The 7469-nt window shown below is 34.1% G+C and overlaps 1 long non-coding RNA gene across 1 annotated transcript; it reads left to right on the forward strand.

Moving 5' to 3' along the window:
* The first annotated feature begins 654 nt into the window (after nt 1–654).
* LOC121132503 (uncharacterized) lies at nt 655–1376 on the forward strand. The gene is made up of 2 exons (XR_005869352.2): nt 655–888; nt 944–1376. It is a non-coding gene; the product is annotated as an uncharacterized lncRNA (long non-coding RNA).
* Nucleotides 1377–7469: the final 6093 nt, after the last annotated feature.

The raw sequence follows: 7469 nt of genomic DNA on the forward strand, positions 1-7469 counted from the left end.
GTTTCAATAAAATTTATATATGCGACGTACACCTATTTTTAACCGACATTAGCATCTTCAATCTTTATTAATGCATAATATAAAAGTACTTTGTCTTAATTTTTAACCTGTCCTTTTTTTTTAAATAACTGTCGTTAATTGTCTGGTGAGCGTGGGAAGATATTCATATACTCAAATTTCATAATATACAATTCAATTGCAGATATTTAAAAATATCATCTTTTCAACTATACTGTATTCTTGAAAATTTCATTCAATTCTCTAGATGTTTAAGAAAGTTGTGTTGTTTTATTGAAGTATCATATTTTATTAGATCACAAACTTTGGTGTAGGTTATTACATTAACAAATTTAATACTACGAAAAAAGGCGTGAAATTTCGATGATAAATTGGTCATAACTTCCTTAATATTGAAGCTAGAGAAATGATTTTCGTATCCAAAATGTCTTTTTAGCAATATTTATTAGATAAAACAGGTTTAAAAGGAAAAAAAAATGGAATTTGGAATTTTTTGTAACATACCTATATAAACAAGGACATCTTCTACTACATGACTTGAACGCTAAAAACGAGCATGTTTATTTTACAAGAACTACGTGATATTCATTTTCTTATTAGTAGTTACTTAAGTAATTTATTTCTATATTACTTAATGCTAAACGTATACATATTCTATTGATTAATTAATTATCGTCATTATCCATTCACTGTTAATAAACCACAATTTGAATTGTTGAGAGATAAGCTTGAGTGAAGTCTCAAAAGTAAAGTCCAAAACAATTGGACTCCAAATCAACGCGAGTTTTTGGGTACGTGAGTTAGTGAGTTTCAAGCCTGGAGTCTTGTTAAAATCTGAACCTTGTCGATTTGACGACGAATTCTAGTCGAGTAACGAGTCTTTCATATTGAGTCTGAGTCAAATCTGAAATTTCTTTTTTTCTAGTCTAAATCGAGTGCTCCTGGAGTTCGAAGTCCCGATTTAATAAGAGTTTACAACAATCCCTGTCCGAGTTTCCGATTCTGATTGGTGAGTTATAATTATAATTAATTGAGGAGCAAATAAACTGAATAATATATTCTTCAATTCACTTCTAATCCATGTATTGAATGTAACTAAGGAACAGCAGCCACTTTTAATAGGTTGCGTGACCCATTCAAGTTCTAAAGTAAAAGATGTATTTCCTACATAAGGAGTTGTCAAGTTCGAATACCAGCGAAAAATGAGCGCCACACAATTTTTCAGTAGCGAGAGCGAGAGTGCACTCATTGCTTTTCAAAAAACCAACGTGAGCGTGCCAGGATTTTTTGAGCGGACTAACGCTCTGCCTCTTATTAAAAAGAATCTTAATTCAAGAATATCATATGTTTGGCTCAAGCCTTCTCCTTGCGTTCTTTTTATTTAACAGAAATTACATCTTTTACATATAATCGTTTAACCTACTTACAAAATTTCATAGAAATCAATTTTCTACCTTTATCCGTAATCCTAAAAATCAACATATTAACCTTGGCAACTTGAACAAGGTTTTGAAGAAGATCAGTTTTATGATGTTTGACTAGATCAGCTGTGACGAGAGGGAAGGGAAGAAAGAATTAAACAAAGTCAAACTCAGTAATTAATCCAACGTCGATTCTTAATTCTACTCCGAGGCCAAGAAGGACTTATAATTATAACTCTCCAACCAATCCTCAAGGTTACTTTCCGTCTTTTTATGAGAACACTCGAATTTTCAATCTGGTGTTGAATTTAATTGAATGAAGTAAAAAAGGAAGTTCACTACTCAAGAGTTAAAAATGATGTTTGTGTTGACAGACGCCCTTCTCTAGGCTCTGATAGTTAGTTTATTTATATTAGGATAGTTTTTCTTGTGATTTTTGTTCAAGTTTTTACATTAGTACAGTTATGTGCTTTATTGGAATTATTTTGGTGTTTCAATAACGTTTCTGGATGGTATTTTTTGGAAGAAATCTTGGCGAAGCTGTTTCGGAGCATCATTTAAGGGATCTCTTTAAGTCTTCTTTTTCCTTCTTTTTTTTAATTTTCTCGTCGTGTTTCGTTCTTTTGTTGAACCTTCTAATTTATTTCAAGTAATAAGAAAAAAAAAAAAATGTAAATCATCGTCAGAATCAGATGACCCTTTCTATAGTACTACAATAACGTTAGTTGAACACATATACATGTACAGTTATTAGTACATATGTCAAATTTACTGCGTAGTGCGTAAATTTTTATTTTTTTGTTACAAGTAGATATTAATGATTCACGAAATTGCATTCACAGGACACACTTGTTTCATTAGTACCATTGGTAAATATTTGAGCGTTGGGTTTAACTATTCTTTGGCCTAAGTCATTATTTTGTTGTGATATCAAGGGCCTCAATTATTTATCTATGGACAAATAGATAGAAGTATACTATTGGGCTCAACTTTCCGAATGCAAAATTATCTTTTAAGCACTCTAGAAAAAAAAAAAAAAATCCAGCCATAAAAAATCCCCAAACTAAAATTGAAATTCTTTATATCCGCTTCCTCTGCAATATGAGACGCCCACAATCTAAAAGAAGTGATAAATGGAAAATAGAAATGAAAGTTTACAATGAGAGTATGGGAAAAATATTGGATATATTTTTCGAAATGCAAAGTCATGGAAAAATTCTTGCTTCTGCTTTGAAAGATCATTGGCTGTTCTGCAGAGTCTCAAAATAGAAAGTGATTTTGGAGTCAAAATGGAAGACGAAGAATTACAGATTTTACACTCAATGCGTAATGATCGTAAGAGCTACTGTTCAGAATAGGTTGATAGAAAGTGGGAGCGAACAATGGAAAGCAAGCAAGCTAGGGAAAAGATCCTACAATCCCAGCAGAAAAAAAACCAAAACCAATAAAACAAAAAAACGGAAGATAGATCAGGAAACACGGATGTGATCATCATATGAAGAATGTCTGGACAAGGATGTCTCATTTAACACTGATGATATCTCTCAAAAGGTTGAAACTACTGATAATTTATACCACCCTGAAAACGAGTAAAAAAAGAGATCATTTATTTCTATAAACAATTATGCATCTGATATGATAGTGAAAGGGATTATATACCACAATGCTATCATCATATATGTACCTATATCTTCTCGTATTTGCTCGTTTAATCCGGACAGGATTTAGCAATTCTCATATGCTAAAGACTCTTAATGTCTGTCAAACCACCGTCAGGAGTAGCAAGGCTAAGTTCAAATGATTGTGAATATATCAGTAGTAATCGTCATAGAAGCGGAAGGCAGATGAAATTAAAGCCTGAAACAGAAAAAAAAGCTTTTTTGAAAAATCCGAAGATGACGATGACAGACTTGGCAAAAAGTGGTCGGTGAGCCGTTCCACGGTGTCTATTGCCGTAAAGAGAGCTAATGGCAAGTCTCTCCGACATATTGAACGGCTATGGCTCACTCAACAACATCATCAATTACGATTTGATAGGTGCAAAAAGCTTTACAATTACCTGAGGTATCACAGAAACCGAATTTTGTTCTTCTCGCACGAGAAGACATTTATAGTACCTCATGTGTACAATAGTCAAAATGATGGGATCGTAGAGTTTGGAGAAGTTAACCGCAAACTCCGTGAACTGTCGACCACCAAACATCCGTCCTCATTAATGATACTAGACATTGTTTCATCTGAAGGTCACAAAATGAAGCCAATTGGGTTCCCCGTTGGATACAGGTTGAGGAGTAAGGATTACTCGATGATTTTGCAAACAAAAGTGATTCCCTAGGTTAGAAAGATCACAAAGCAATCAAAGAAGGCCAATTATTGCTTTCAACAGGATGGGGTTCCTGTACATATGGCAAAAATCGTGCAGGATTGTATATCAAAAAAAAAAAAATGAAGCTCTGGCTGAAGGAGTTCTGGCCACTGCAGAGCCCCGACCTGAATCCTCTTGATTACATAATCTGGTGGCGAGTTGAAAGCAAGGCCTATAGACAACGTCACAGCAGTATTGAGTCCCTAAATCAATCGGCTGAGAAAGGGTGGCGATCAATGTCGAAGCAATACTTTGTCAACCTGTGTAAAGCGTCCCAGGGTACCGTGGAGAATAGGTTCTCAAATTTAAAAATAATCTTTTCTAATGAGTATTAAACGAGTTCAAATTTAAAAAAATTATTTAGAAGTTCATTTAAAGCCCCTAGATGTAATTAATTGTTCAACGCTCATTATGTTCCTATACTATTTGACCGCCCTGTATTTACTAATCTCTATTATGCAAATTTTGAGACTTTAAGAATAATTTTTTACCCTGTCGATTACTAAGAGAAACATTATCTTTGTCGCCACCATGAGTAGACACTATGAGAAGAGGATTGAGATTGCATTACTCCTCTAAGTGGAATTGCCCCAGAAGGCCATCAGGGAGCAGAGTGGGGCGTCGAGGAAAAGAAGATGATTTACAATGTATCTATGCGGTTGAAGGTCGATGAGGACAACAGACACTCTCCAGGAGCAGTAAGGAATCTCTCCATATCTATAAACCTGCTGACCCTGTCTTCAAGGGGCAGAATGATCGAGTTACTGACATTTAGGGATGCAACAGAGGAGCACCAATATGTCTCCACAACCAAACACCCTGCTTCAGTGATGGTGTTAGGCCTGATTGCATCCAACGGGAAGGCCATGAATCCAGTGTGGTTCCCTTTAGGACACAGGCTCAAGGCTTATGAGTTTGTCAAAATTCTGAAAACCAAAGTTCTCACATGGATCAAATCCACCGTTTGTAATTTTCCATGGTTGTTCCAATAAGAAGGAGTACCTGTACACACCACAAGAAAGCCCAAGAGTGGCTCCAGGCCAACATACACTTCTGGCCGCCGTAGAGCCCAGACTTCAACCTCCTAAACTGTTCCATCTACGCGTACATGCATACGAGACGCCATCACAAGATCTGCGCCCTAAAGACTTTCTTCAACAAGTTCGGGATCTCCATGTACACCAAGTACATCCAAAGGGGATACAGCAGCTTACGCTACCGCCTAAAGCTCAACATCAATTATGAGGGCAGATACATTGACTAAAACATGTTGTTTAAGTTTCAATTTAAATTAGTAGTTAATTAACTTGTTTCCTAATGCCCCCAGGATCATTCCATAGAATTCCATAGTTTGTGCGTTAAAATAAGTAAATAATAACAGTATGCTTATATGTGTCTTCCGAGTTATGTATGTTGACGGATTTTAGTTCGTAATTTTTGCTTTGTTATATGTGTACATATAATGTGATTAGGTAGGTTTTTTTAGGAGAGGGATAATTACGAACTAAAATTTATACTTATATTATTATTTTTAGTGATCCTTTTTCCTTTATTTATTTCATATGTCATTTATGCATAAAAAATGAAAACCTGAAATAAAAAACAAAAACTCGGCAACAAATCCTCAAGGGCACACTCCTTCTTTCATGTGCAAACACGAATTTTCAATTAGGAAATGAATATAGTAGGAAAGGAATTTAATTACTCAGGAGTTAAATAATAATGACAAACGATAAGGAAAAGAAAATTTCTTCCTCAGATGACCAATTCCAATAAAACGGGCGTGCTAAATAATACAAATTATTTACATCTCTAAGCATGACAACTACGCTACTTTCCTCACAAATATTCTTCAAATGGTCGGGATTACCCGTTAATTTTAGAGTTATTTTTTTTACATACCCACAGGTCATACTTTTTACAAATCTATTTATATGAAGGAGAGTAGACTATTACTACTGATTAAAAAAACCAAAAAAACAACAACCACAGATGAATTGCTGATGTTGTGGGAATACTACTTTGCCAAAATAATCATAATATCGTTTTTACTTTTACTCCTGATGGAACAAGGACATATGCAGTTTAATTAATTATTAAATAATTTGAACTAAGGTAAAAAATCTTTTTCCCAGTACTGCCTAAGTGCATAAGTAACTCCGTATGTCTTTGTTTTTCAAAATTAAAACCTGGATTTTGATCTTTCTAAACAACCCCTAATATATTCACTTTGGAACATTGACCTTTATTGTACAGTTATTGATGACTCTTTACATGTGGCGGGACATGCTCAGCCTACATATATTATGCAGGTATGTAGACGATCAAGGCAGTCAAATTATTGCAATTATTGAAGTCAATTATCATTAAGGAATTAAAGTAATTTGCAAAAGAGTAGAGCCAATTTATACTTGACTCAACGTAAATAAAATATTCAAATACTATGAAAAATTAAAGGTTGAAGGAACCATGGTTTGTACATATATTTGTGTTATTTTTTTTTTTTTCGTTGGTAGGACTTGTAAATATGTACATTCAACCATTCATACATCTTTCTCTCTCTACGAGCCCTCGGAAGTTAACGGAGTTAAAATGTTTTGTTGCCTCATCCTCCTTCCCTCAGTTCTTGTTTCATAACCTGTGTACATACTTAAAATTGAAAAAATAGAACCAACTATTCCATGTTTTCAATAAAGATATTCGTGTTCCTCATATTTTTGGCCATTAGTACATCTAAGGGTAATCCACTTGGGAAATCCAGGATAAAAGCTACTCATGTCCCTCCCAAAAAATTTGACCCTCTAAGGACAGTTAAAGAGTTTTTCATTCTACCGAATACCTACTACGATCAACCTAACCATAGACATCCATACTATGATTCGAGCGGGACTGGAAGACTTCTCTACGGCTATGGTGGACAAGATCTGTACAAGTATTCAGTGTATTTGCCCATAGAGGGATATTATAGATAGTTCCTAAAGTGTCTTCTTCAAGAGTAGTGATATTAATGTTTAGATGGAATGAAGATGATGTTATTTATACCTACAAAGGGTTTAATTTATATTATTTATTTATATTATATGATTGATTTTATAGTGTGTACCTATTTATTTGATGGAAAGACTTACTCTGTATTGTACTGAGCTTAATTGTTATATTATTATTCATATGCAATAAAGTATATGACTCATATATATTATTTATTAATCAACCAATAGTTATCATTCATAACCAAGCTAGTCTTAATTCTCCCTATCCTTTTGTCACAGCCTTACTTAACATAAAACCATACTGTTATCAGCTGTCGATATTTCTACTTCTTGTCTCTTAATCAGTGTTCTGAATGTTGATTGGTTGAATTAAAACTATTTCTTTTCAGCCTGTGAACAAGTCCACCCATTTTTGAATAATAATCCCATAGTTGAACTAGCTATCAACGGATTTTGGGACTTTTTCTCTGTTTATTTTCGAAGGAAAGGTTGCACGATGCAACAAAGGTAGTGACGTGAAAAATATACGGTATAGTTTTGTTGTCAGTTGTCGATGTTTCTGTTTTTTTCTCTATTATTCAATGTTCAGAACTTTCATTCAATAATTAATTAGTCACCAACAATTATTGAATAATAACTCTATAGTTGCGAACAAATGGGCAAGAATTCGCTCAT

This window comes from Lepeophtheirus salmonis, chromosome 2, assembly GCF_016086655.4.
Source record: "Lepeophtheirus salmonis chromosome 2, UVic_Lsal_1.4, whole genome shotgun sequence".
Lineage (NCBI taxonomy): Eukaryota > Metazoa > Arthropoda > Copepoda > Siphonostomatoida > Caligidae > Lepeophtheirus > Lepeophtheirus salmonis.